Source organism: Phasianus colchicus, chromosome 3, assembly GCF_987193195.1.
Source record: "Phasianus colchicus chromosome 3, bPhaCol1.hap1.1, whole genome shotgun sequence".
Lineage (NCBI taxonomy): Eukaryota > Metazoa > Chordata > Aves > Galliformes > Phasianidae > Phasianus > Phasianus colchicus.
Genome location: NC_143438.1, coordinates 28,121,546 through 28,134,191, shown reverse-complemented (window position 1 = coordinate 28,134,191; position 12,646 = coordinate 28,121,546). Strand labels below are relative to the sequence as shown.

At 36.9% G+C, this 12,646-nt stretch overlaps 1 long non-coding RNA gene across 2 annotated transcripts in view; it reads right to left on the bottom strand.

Moving 5' to 3' along the window:
• Positions 1-12,407, bottom strand: part of LOC116226548 (uncharacterized) — a 30,081-nt gene extending 17,674 nt beyond the window's left edge. Inside the window, exons 1-3 of one of the 2 annotated variants that reach the window (XR_004166355.2) lie at positions 12,221-12,407; positions 11,433-11,584; positions 9,134-9,243 (exon numbers count right to left, since the gene is read on the bottom strand). This is a non-coding gene — a long non-coding RNA (uncharacterized LOC116226548). Of the gene's footprint in view, positions 1-9,133; positions 9,244-11,432; positions 11,585-12,187 lie in introns of both variants that reach the window. The other variant, XR_016465499.1, reaches the window with a different exon arrangement.
• Between the last annotated feature and the right edge of the window lie 239 nt (positions 12,408-12,646).

Genomic DNA, 12,646 nt, shown 5'->3' with positions numbered 1-12,646 from the left:
CTTTGCCTTTGCAATAGTAATTAAAAAATGTAATTTACTCCTAAATTCAAGAAATCATTTGTGAAGTTAGAAAAAATATAAATACAATATTTTTTGGGGTACAGACAGCTAGGCAGTGAAATTATAAGTAACATTACTATACTTCTCCAGACTATTTTGCTGACAAGAAAGAAATACGTTTTTCTTTGTTCTGTTAATCTTTTGTCCACTTGGGGGCTTGGGGTGTCTTTTTATTTGTTTTTATTGTGGTAATTGCTTCCATTGAGAAGAACTGGTTGTTAGGATGAATTCATCCTAAAGCCTAACAGTTACTTGATTTAAAAAATAACTCAACTCAACTTGTAAAGTTCAGTCACCTGGATTACACAACCACCAGTTTCTCAGGAGAATATTTTCTACTTGATATTTACGTCCCTAACTCCTATGAACTTTAATAAGAACTGTGGAGGTATTTGATTCAGAGGGCCCAGGGTTCCAAAGACCTTCACTGCCACAGCCCTCCCTTGTCAGAGCACTCTATTAGCTACTGCAGAGCAGTCCCACTAACAAGGAAATTGAAGAAACCAGGATGGCTGCTGGCAAAACCTCCAGATCCAACTGCTCTTTTCACGGTTGTGCCTCTGTAACCAAATTCAGGTATGCCATCAATGCATAAGGTATAGTTTTAGCCTACAGATTTTCAAAAGACATCACTGAAGTCACTTGGACTGGAAAATAAGTATGTAAAATCAGCACAGCATGCTACAGCTTAGTTGTCAGCTCACAAACTGTGATAACATTTATTGTTTGGGTATGTTTCTGATAGAAATACTATCACTAATGCTGTTTCATTTCAAAACATCAAGGGTAATTCAATAGCCATGAATATACTATATATGTCAGTTCTGAGATAATACACAGTTTCCAGAAGAATTTTCCTGCAACAACATAGTACAAAGAAGACCATTTTAGAGGATTACTATCATTTAGAAACAGTTAAAAAAACAAAAACAAAAAACAAAAACAGGAAAATGTCAAAATATCTGCAATGTTTGACTGAGACCAAAAGGAGGCAATGAAATAATTGTTAAAGAAGTGAATGGAGAAACTGGAGAAATAATACAAACAAGTCTGAGAAACAGACTTACAGGCATACAGCTAACAACTTTGGGAAAGTCAAGGTACTCTTATAACAGATAATAGACTGTTTCTTTCCAGCCAAGGAGGGCTTTTCCTGCTGAAGATCAGATTAGGCTTGGAAAAAGAAGCCTGACTGTTCACTACTCATACATACAGGCAAGTTATCCCCATGGTTGACGTGTTTTTTGAGAAGATGCTTCCAAATTCTTCAATCACAGATGTAGCCTGGATGTACTTCAAAAGCAATTGTTCGGTGTGAGTCCCAGGTGCTTGTACCAACAGTTTGTTTATGTAAGATATATTTCAAAAAGTCATACTAAACACTGAAAGATTTTCAGGGAAAAACAATCATTCTTCCAGTTTACACAATTCACCTATAAATCATTCTTTAATATTCATGAAAGACCATAAGGTTTTCAAGATGCATGTTTAAGAAAAAAATTGCTCACAGTGCTTCTGCAATCCAGCTTAAACTCCATAATCATAAAATGTAAGACATTCCTCATTCAGTTTCATACAGATAAGGAGCTTGTTAACTAGGACCCTATGTTACACAGGAGTAAATACTACAGGCATGGATCAATCACAAAGATAAATTGACTGAAACAAAGCACTTATAGGCTTGTTCTTCTAATAGTTGATTAGAGAACATCATGTTTCCAAAGCAAGCCATTTTCACAGAATGGCTTGAGTTGGAAAGGAACCTAAAGACTATCCATTTTCAAATCCCCTGACATGGGTAGGGATACCTTCCACTAGACAAAGCCCCATCCACTCTGACCTTGAAAACCTCCAGGTATGGGGCACCCTCATCTTCTCTAGGCAGCCTGGGCCAGTGCCTCACTACTGTTAGAATCATAGAATCTTTAGAGCTAGATGCATTCACAGTTCCCTTCTGTTGCAACACCCCTGCAATGAATAAGGACATCCACAGCTAGATCAGGTTGCCCAGGTTGTCTATATGAGGACAAACAACACAAGAATATGTAACTGATAGTTCTAAAAAGCTTTACTAACACAGATTATAAAGCACCACAAATAATTGGACATTGCCTGGAAATTGCAAGCAAGATTTTCTTGTTCTGAACATTGCTTGAAGTCAATTTACATACTTATTTCTACATTTGGTATCTGTTACAGTTGGTGTTACTGCTGGAAAGGTTATCGTGGTGGAAATGGGAAAAGAAACAAACATGGAAGGAATGCTCACCTGTATCCAAAGACCTAGGTTTGCAGAAAAGACTCCACAGAGGGGGGATCTCCAGAAAGAGATCCTTCCCCAGTGGCAGTCAGACCTTAAATGGGGTCTGAGAAGTGGAGTCCCACAGCTGACTCAGTCCTTTCCTCAGGTGATCAATCAATGGTTCAGGCCATGACTCAACTGTTCCCATACTGATATAAATTTGCACCAGAACAACAGGAAAAACAAACCATTAACTTAGAGCTTTGTTTTTCTAAACCAGTGATCCAAAAAAAAAAAAACACTGGATAATCAACAAGAAAGATTACACTATAGTGCTGTATACTCTTTCAGTATCTCAAGCTTCAGAAAGGCTGAAATTACAAGAACTGCTCCAAAAATAATGCCTCCTATTTTATGATGTTTGCCTATAACATCAGAGGTGTATGTTGGTGGTATGGCATTAGAGGCTGAACCTTCCCACTATTATTCCATTACATTTTATTTCCATGTGACAGATGACAGCAGAGGGGCTGTCTGACAGAATAGCACCTAATAGAGAACTGCAGAGGAAGCTACGGTGGAATTCATCCATGCAGAAAAAACAATATATACTGATAATCATTGATGCTTGCTGAAGGTTTACAGAGATCAAACAGTGGATAAGACCACTCTGTTATTTCAGGTTATTTCAGCAGTGATGACAGCATCTGTAGTTCATCTCCACTGGCACAGATTTTAATGAATGCAACATGCAAGGTGTTGTTCATCACTAGTGAAAATGCATGGATGATGGTGGTGACTATGTTAAAAACCGGGGTTTTGTAGCTGATAATTTGCTCCATAAAATAGTGTTATTGCATTCTTTGTATTTGTTGTAGCTTCCATGGAAATAAATAGGAGTCATTTATTTCAGAGCATCCTTTGTAAGTGTCCTATGTAAGCAAAACACGGAGAAATAAAAAATACTGCCTTAATATCTTATCTGAGTATTTTCACTTTTTCTGCTTTTTCCTTTTCACAAGTCAAATTTAGAGGAAGAATACGTAGCATTAACTGCTAATTTACACAGTAGCAGGGAAAGTGCATATCACATACAAACTACTGCAAAAAAATCTGCTATATCTTGATATATAGCCTACATACGATTTTGTCCTGCAGAGCAAATAATACTAATTAAATTGAGAATTTAATCACACTACATTTACTTCTCAAGAGAAAGGGGTATAGCATAAGAGAAAGTAATTTCCATCTTTTTCAGTGATGGCTCCAAGACACGTTGGTGATGCTCATTACAACTAACAAGAAACTTTTCATAGCAGAGAACTTTAATTTTTGCCTGCCTTCCCCAGAATTCCTCCCTTCAACAAGCATGCTAAGATCATTCAGTGATGCATCTATCACATTTAATGATATTCTACCTGGCATTCAAAGTTTCTTTCAAGCTGGATTAGCTTTCTTTGAGGAATACAGATGCGTCTAAAGAACAATATATCTGTTCTCCACAAGAGATAAATTAATGTGAAATCAAATACCATTGTTGTTAAGCTGTCACATTTACTAGCATCCTCGTTTCATACTTACAGGACCTGACTGGAAGAATAATCTGAATATAATGTAGCACAGAGAGTATTTCATATCTTGTTCCTGCAGAATACTAACACAATCCAGCCACAAAGAAGCAGGTACAGATAGGTGCACACTCTGTGGTTCTTGCAATTTCCAAAGGCTTCCAGTGAAAAGAGACATTCCACTGGGAAATGTCTCTATGAGGACAGTATCCTATAAATCTCAATACAAACTGTCAGGGAGCAACCTTATTATTGCTTGAAAGTGCTTTGTTCACTCTAGCTAGAAGTCTCCAAGTGAAGAAATAGAAACAGAGATTAATTACCTCATCCGCTCAGGGGATAATTCCCTTTTGGGTAGTACTATAAAGCTTAGAAAGCTTATTGATGGTGTCCATGCTTTCCTGAGGAAACACTGCTAGTTTCTTTGCAATTGACTTAATCAGCTGAACAGGGTAATTTCAGACTGGCACTTTGCTAGCTGAAAGAGTTACATACAGAAGAAATCTGTCTGCATCAGGAATGAAATTTAGCTATTAATCTACACATGACTCTGTAGTCACAGTCTTTTATCAACGACTTAGACAAATGACCTACAAACTTGGAAGAAGTTTGTAGGCTGTAGTCAAAGGATGCTTTTCTTTTCACTCCAGATAGGGTTCAGAGGAAGGAATAGTAACCATGACCTCTGTATAACTCCATAGTTTTTATCCTGTTAACTCTGAAAAATAAATGCAAGACTATATATGGATCAACAGCACAGTTGAACTATCTAACACATTTTTATTTTTAATTAGAACATTGAAAGATGTAAAAATATGTACAAATGTAGTTTACCTCATAACCAAAATAACACATTTCTTTCTCATTCCATGGGTCTGGCCACCTAAGAGAGCTCAAAACCTTAAGGACATTGCCATGATGAGGTCAGAACTAGAAGTCATTTTGCCAGCTCAAAACTAAATGAAATAAACCTGAGATTTCTTTCTAACTCTTTGTTCTTCAGCAAGTATATTTTAATTACTGTAAACTGAATTGACTGTGCTATATAATAAGTTACTGGAAATTCACATTATAGTGAACTAAATAAAATATATCTCTTCTCCACAATAAATAAATTAATGTGAAATCAAATACCATTGTTGTTAAGCTGTCACATTTACTAGCATTCTTGTTTCATACTTACAGGACCTGACTAGAAGAATAATCTGAATATAATGTAGCACAGAGAGTATTTCATATCTTGTTCCTGCAGAATACTAACACAGCTTAATCACTGAGAGCTGCAGGGCAATGATTAGTCCAGGTATAAAAAAAAATTACATTATGTATTTCTTTAGAAACTCCTCTTCATTTTTGATACTATCAAATTGCTTATAATCCCAGGAAATCTTGAACAGATTTTCCTGCTTATCTGCATTGCAAAGAACAGTTTCTGAAAGACCGTTACCAGCAAGTAGTAAGCCAAATTTATTCACGGTTCAGGTCGCTTCTTTAGTCTATGAGTAGTGTCATGGCATGATAATCTCCACAGCTGCACTATACTAGCTGCATGGAAAACTCTGACTGTTAAGTAAAAGAGTAACCCAAAATATTAGCAGGTTAACAAAACTAGGCAATTCATATACCTCTTTAACTATGGGAAACATCTCAAGATTACAGGTTTGCTATTTGGGTTTATTTTTGGAACTGATCAGTGTCAGAGTGCAAAAATGTTCTGCTCTAGAGTTCATCATTTACTTTTGTAATGGGTTGTAAGCATTCAGACTTCATAATCAGGAATAAGATTGACTGCTGCTTTCTAAGCTGCTGCTGTTCAACTGATGATACATATCAACAAAATCAGCATACATAAGGAGGTCTTATGCTATAGCTTAGTTCCCCTTGCTAGTTTCTCCTTCATACACCATTGAACATGTTATAACGATAGAGCAGTGAATAGTAAATAGCATTATATAAAAAGCAACAGCAAGGGAAAGCCTTGAACTTTCACCCTTTACTAAATTCATTACAAGTTTCTGAAGTGGATTAAAATAGCACAGAAGGCACCTTTGATCCACTTTCAGTCACAGAAATGACCTTTGAATTTTATTGTGTTTACAATAATCTTCTATGCAGATGGTTGTGAACTTTAGCTAAATTAGTTTGACCTATTGCAAATAAAGAAAAATGATTTGCATTTAATGTTTCTTCATGGCAACTAAGGGCAAAATGAAGCCATGGAGCAGTATAGTTAGAAAACACTTAAACATTTTCTTTTATTCTACAACAGGAATATGCAAAATTCAACAGAGAAGAAGAAACTGGGAATTGAAGTGTGTCTGTCCTATACATCAGAACCTAGCCAATGAAAATACTACAGCAGGCTCCCTGCAGATCATATCTACAAATAGAAACTCCAACTGCAAGAAAATACTGAAGTCAGTTACATCACTAGTTCTTTTTCCTCATGCAAACCTTCATCTTATATATCTATCCAGGGTGCTCTTGAAATTAATTTTTCTGTTAAAACACAGTAAGGTCCTTTCTTTGCAAAGGTGACAGGAATGGTACGGAGTTACAGCCATATAGTGTAAATCACTTCTGGAAGTACAGTCAATACCTCTAAAACAGCAGTTTTGGAAGCTCTTTTCATGCTTGTAGTACACTGACACTGTTCCACTAACCAGTGCAAACTAGGACATGAAAATAATTTGCACTCCTTTCTCTTGAACACCATTCCCTACATCCACACACAGACAACCATCCAAAGACATATACTGACAGAATTAGATGTACTAACGAGGAGAAGGATTACTCTCTAACCATGCTGCTCCTACATCTTTCCCTGAAGGATCTTATGTCAGAGACCTGCTACTAAGTTAGACAGAGCTTTGGTTTCCTGAACTACAACATGCTTATTCCAGCCCCCATCACATCCTTCGCATTACTTTGCCTGTCATCACACAATCCTCAGAGGTGGAAGTCCCTGTCTGGATGCAGACAAATCTCCTTCCTCCTGCAGCACAGCTGTCACTGTCATCACAATTTACCATCCTAATGAGGCCCAGGATTTCTCTGTAAGTCAAATCACTTTTCAAGCTTCATTATAAACATACACACATACACATATGTGCAGACTGGTCTAATGATTACATATGCAAATGAATAAAGCTTTATTGACAATCAAATTGCTCTGTATAAACTGTCAAATAATCTCTAAGACCAAACATTTTTGAGATATTCATAGAGGAGACAGAAGATTTTTCAAGGCAGTCATCCCAAACTCTGCATCTACTGACCAATGAGTCCAGTTCAAAAAAAGACAGGGATCTCCCAGAGCAAGGCCAGCAGAGGGCCACAAAGACGGTTGAGGGCCCGAAGCACCTCCTGTATGAGGAAAGGCTGAGAGACTGCAACTGCGCAGCCAAGAGAAGACTGAAAGGGGATCTCTTTACTGTGTACAAATATCTTAAGTTCAGGAGTCAAGCCGATGGGAGTGAATTCTTTTCAATGGAATGCAGCAATAGAACAAGGGGCAACAGGCAGAAACTAGAACACAGGATGTTCTGAAGGTATTTTTCCATGCTAAAGGAAGGAAAAATACCTTCAGAATGACAGCGCACAGGAACAGGCTGCCAAGAGAGGTTGTAAAGATTCCTTTTCTGGAGATATTCAAGACCCATCTGGACACCTGCTGGTGTGATCTGCTGTAGAGAATTTGCTTTAGAAGGTAGTTGTTCCCAGTGGTCTCCAGAAATCCCTTCCAACCCCTACAATTATGAAATTCAAAATTACGTATTTGGAAAAGCATTTTGCATCTGTAATCCTCTTTCAATTCTCTACTTAAACACACATGTGAACCAGCTGATTATAAATCCAAGTACATACACATATACATTAAATACACAATATCAATAGCAACTAGCATACTGTCATAATTAAAACATATACCTCAACTGTTAAAAATCTTTTGGAAGCAATGAACACAGCTGTCAGATTAAATCTTCTGAAATGTTTTCTAAGTCAAAGCAGTTTGATCACTTTGTTCCACATCATAAACTTAAAGTTTTCTGAAAGCAGGAGTAAGAAAATGTATCACTGACACTATATTGCTGCTATACCCTAAGTGATTTGTGGAAGCACTAAATGCTATTGTCTTTACAATGCACATTCCTCAGTATCAGGTGTTTTAGATCTGTTCTGAAGAGTCTGAACTGCTGTTATGTGTGCAGGTTGCTGTTCTCTGCTATTCACAGAATCTGTAAACATTCCCAAAGTTAGGGAACAAACAACTCTTTTCTTATCAAAAGATGCAGGGAGAATGTATGCAAGACAATGTTTTATTCTGTGCTCAGCATGGTATGCTTCTAGGTGTACAAAGAAAAAAATATTTGCTCAGTTTTAATTAACAGGCATTATTCTAGGGCTAATACTAAGGAAGACAGGCATTTGAAACGTAACCTCACTTAGAGAATTAAAAAAAAAAAATGCACAGGGCAGTAAAACAAGCTCAGTTAGAAATATATTTATGTCACAAGAAAAAAAAAAAAGTAATAACATTTTATTACTGTTTTCCTGTTCCTGCCCCATAATTATTGGCTATCAAGAGTGCAGTTCTTCAGTTGCCCTCTTACACTGTGTCTGACATGGATGGAGATAACTTTTTAAAAGCTATCCATATGGCACTGTGTTTGGGATTTGTGACTGAAATAGTGTTAACAATGTATTGCTGTTTGAGTCATTGCTGAGCAGTGTTTTTACAGTGTCAAAGTTTTCTCTTTTTCTCATTCTACCTCCCTTCCTACCCCCTAGCAAGGAGATAGGCAGCCTGAGCTGGACAAAGAAGTATTCCATATCAGATAACATCCCCCTAAGCATTAAAAACAGGGACTTCTAGTGTAGCCTCTGCATGTAGACTGGTTGGTTATTAGTCTGCTTGTGGGAGATGAAGAGCTATTGTCTTCGCATCACTTCTTTTCCTTTCATTTATTAAACTGTCTTTGTCTTGACAATGAATTCCATTGCTTTTTCTATTATCAGTCTCTCTTGCTGTCGCACTGGGGTGACAAATGAGCAAGTGGTAGGGTGGCTGTTTGGCTGGTGACCAGGGGCAACCCATCACAACTCATTTTTTAGGAGAATGAAAACTGGAGTGTAGTGTGAGTAACAGAGGAAGTTGGAAGAGGAAAGAAGATAAGTATGAAAGGATTTTTACAAAAATTACAGAAGCATTAATCAGTAAGATGTTATAACATAAAAAAAAGATCAATGTTAATGGTATCACCTTTATTCAGTGAAGCCTGACATTCTTCAAACATTCTTCTCAAGCCTCTTAGTTTTACTTCTGATTTGCCTTACTTATTAAAAGACAAGTCTGCCTTTCTTCTTTACTTCCTGAACACAAGAGAAGAGGGAGCAATATACACAATTAAATTGCTTACCTCATGGTATTTTTCCACATTAAAAATAAAAAAAATCAGCAGCAATGTTTAGATTCTACAAGTCTTTTTCTTTTTCTTTTTTTTTAAACTATCCAGCAATACACTAATCTGTATATTTTAAAAGGAGAAACTCACTATTAAGATACAGCAATTAACACCACGAAATTAAAAGTTTGCATTTGAATGAAGTCCAGCACTCGATTCCAGATTGAACAGGCAAAAACTGCACCTGTCATGTGTACTTTTATGCCTACAAAATGAACAGGGAATGGCTATTCAAATGTTTTGATTATACAGGCAAAAATGAGGTATTTCAAAATTGACAAAGAGAAGGAAGTCTGCATTTATGGTTAAAAGGTGCTCCGAAGACAAAAAGCAAATTTTAGAGGAAAAAGTAAGGAAAAAGTGGAAGCCATTGCCTGAAAATATTATGGACTCAGGAGCACTCACAGGGAGCCCACATTTGAAACAGTCAACAATCAGACATATATCAAGCACATTTAGCTCTTCTGAGGCTCATAAATTACTAGCTTTTACTTATTACAATGTGTGAGGGAAGAATAAAGTATAGCGTACAACAAGTTTAAAACTAGACAGTGAAGGCTGGTACAACTTCTCAGTAAGTAGAAGAAAAAAGATCATTTTTTCCAAGGATTCTAGAAAACATATGTTGAAAAATATTTTTCCCACATAATGGCTTCTTTTTATCCTGAATAAATCAAACACTTAAATGGGGAAGAAGGATGCCTTTTTCTCTCAACCACACTGACTGAATATGCAGTAAAAAAACTGCACTATGTATGCAGAAAAAGTAACTGTCTAAAGTCTTAAAGATAAATGAGCTAGATTCTCTGAAGATAACACGGACAGCTGCATCATTTTTGCATTTCATAATGAGCTAATATGAAGAAGAACTCTATATTTATACCACTATTTGTAAAATAAAGCTACTTGTTACAACTTCTATTGCACTAAGACATTTACAACAAAAAAAATGGCTAATGATAAGAGTTTTCAAAGACATAAAAACTTTTATTGTTTTATGCTGAATGGAGATATCTATAAATACATCCTAATTAATAGTTATAAAAATAAAGCATTATTTTTGCTAAAGCTTATGGGATGCTACGTGAAATAATTCCATTTGCATTCTGTTTTAAAACACAACTCTACATATGCTTTCATTGCAACTATAGCAAAGACCACAAGACTTAAAGAAAGCACAGTCAGTAATGTCTTGATACTCACAAAAGGCTTAACTCAATAGTCACCTTTCAAGGCTTTATTTTAAGCCCCTTATGACTTAATCAAGCACAGCTATTTGGACTTTTTTCATTTCAGTTTCCACAGAAGAGATTTTAAAAATAAACTACATTTAAACTGACAAAAAAATAGCTGATGTATTTTCAATAGGGTCATAAGATAACCAGTGGAAAACTGGTTTTATTCATCCTATGGAAAACATTCCTCCTTTCTGGGCAAGTTATACATCCTAGACTTCAATCCTACAAAGATTTTGCAGATGTGTCAGCTTTACAGCTGTATTTATTCTAAGACTTTGTGTTACACCAGAGAAGTTTAGAAGTTGTAACATCTCATGACAATTGCACCTGAATCATATCAGCAGAAAAAAATTTAACACATGTATTTTAGGTTTGGGCTCCTTGCATCCTCAATTCCACTCCATTCCCCAGATAAGAAATGACAAGCAGAGAGATGGTCTGCCCTGAACAATCAAAACTGCCTTCTGTATGATGTCAAGAAGTGAAAATGCAGCAGCTCATAATATGAACTTACAAACAGGGAAGGATAGGAAGGAATAGAAGGTTGAGAGACACCTAGGGGATCAATGTCATAAGGGACTTTAAGAGGACAGTAGGAGAGATGAGAGAAGGAAGGAAAAGCAAGAAAAGAAAATCAAACAAAATTTTATTTGCAGCTAACTATATGTTAGTTTATGGCTAGGCTAAGCCATAAACTCCATATGCTTAATGGCTCTGAAAGTAACTGCTGACCAAATTTTCATTACACAGATCTGAATACAACTGCTTCACAAGAGCAAGCAGAGTTCCACTTAACTCCAGAACAGGGGGGACCACAAAGCACCACTGTTCTACTTCCACTTGTCACTCTGTCACTTACCTGGCTGCTCAGCTGTATCAGTCACTCAGCTGTAGTCAGACAAGGCTCACAGAGGTGTGGTGAGCCATTCAGCTAATCTAATGGCAGATAAAAATGAAGCCTCAGAAGTCACAGAAAAGGTGCCTTCTAACTCATAGTTCCAGCTGCACAGTCTATACAGAACATGAGATACAATCAAGACATAAAAACAAACAATCAAAAAAAAAACCACTAAATCTTAATTAACAGATTGGTTCCAATAAGATAGAGAAGGCTATTTTTTTCCTTCTTCTAATAGTGTGTATACTTTATTAGCTGCATTGCAAGATCAGCCCATTTCACTGCAAATCCAGTCAGGCAGATGGTAGTTCATATAGTTGCTTATGTGCTCGTATAGTTGTTCATGTTTGCATCATCCTGGCATTCTTACCTTTTTTTTTTTTTCTTATAATGAAATCTGACAAGCAGCTGTTTAAATTCTAGCAGATATGTCAAGCAAGTGATATTTAAGCTTACGTTGCACTGGAAATTAATCAGTTATCTTTAGGAATTTTCTTTCATTTCCCTTTCCAAATGCTACTCAGATGTAACAGACTCCAGTCCACCTAGAGTCTTGCTTAATTCTGACAGGAAAAGCATGTGTTGACACTGACACAGAGTGAATTTAAGAAAATATTTCACTGGTCAATAACCAAACCCAGAAAATCAACACTTTGCATTCTACCACACAACCTCCCCTCAATTTCCTCTTCTCTAGGCTGAAGAAACCAAAGGACCTCAGCTGGTCATCATATGTCTTGCCTTCTCACCATCTTCATAGCTCTTCACTGGATGTACTCTCATGGCTTTATGCCTTTTTTTTATTGTGGTTCTCAAAATTGCACCAGTTTTTAGGCACCAACACACAGAAAAACACCATCTCTTCCCCAGAAAGTAATGCTGGACCTGATGCATCCCAGAGTACAGTCAGCCCTTTTGGTTGCCAGGGCACATTGTTGAGTCATATTCATCTTGCCATCAACTAGAAGCCCCAAATCCCTTTTCCATAGAGCTGTTCTCTGGCCTCTCACCCCCCAGTCTCTCAGGTTGTCCTGTTCCAGGTACAGCATCCAGCACTTGCTCTAGTTAAACTTCATGTGTTTGGTGATTCTCAGCCATCCAACTTTTTAAGATCTCTCCACAAGGCCTCTTTTACCCTTAAGGGAATCAACAGTTCCTCCCAATTTAGTTTTGTC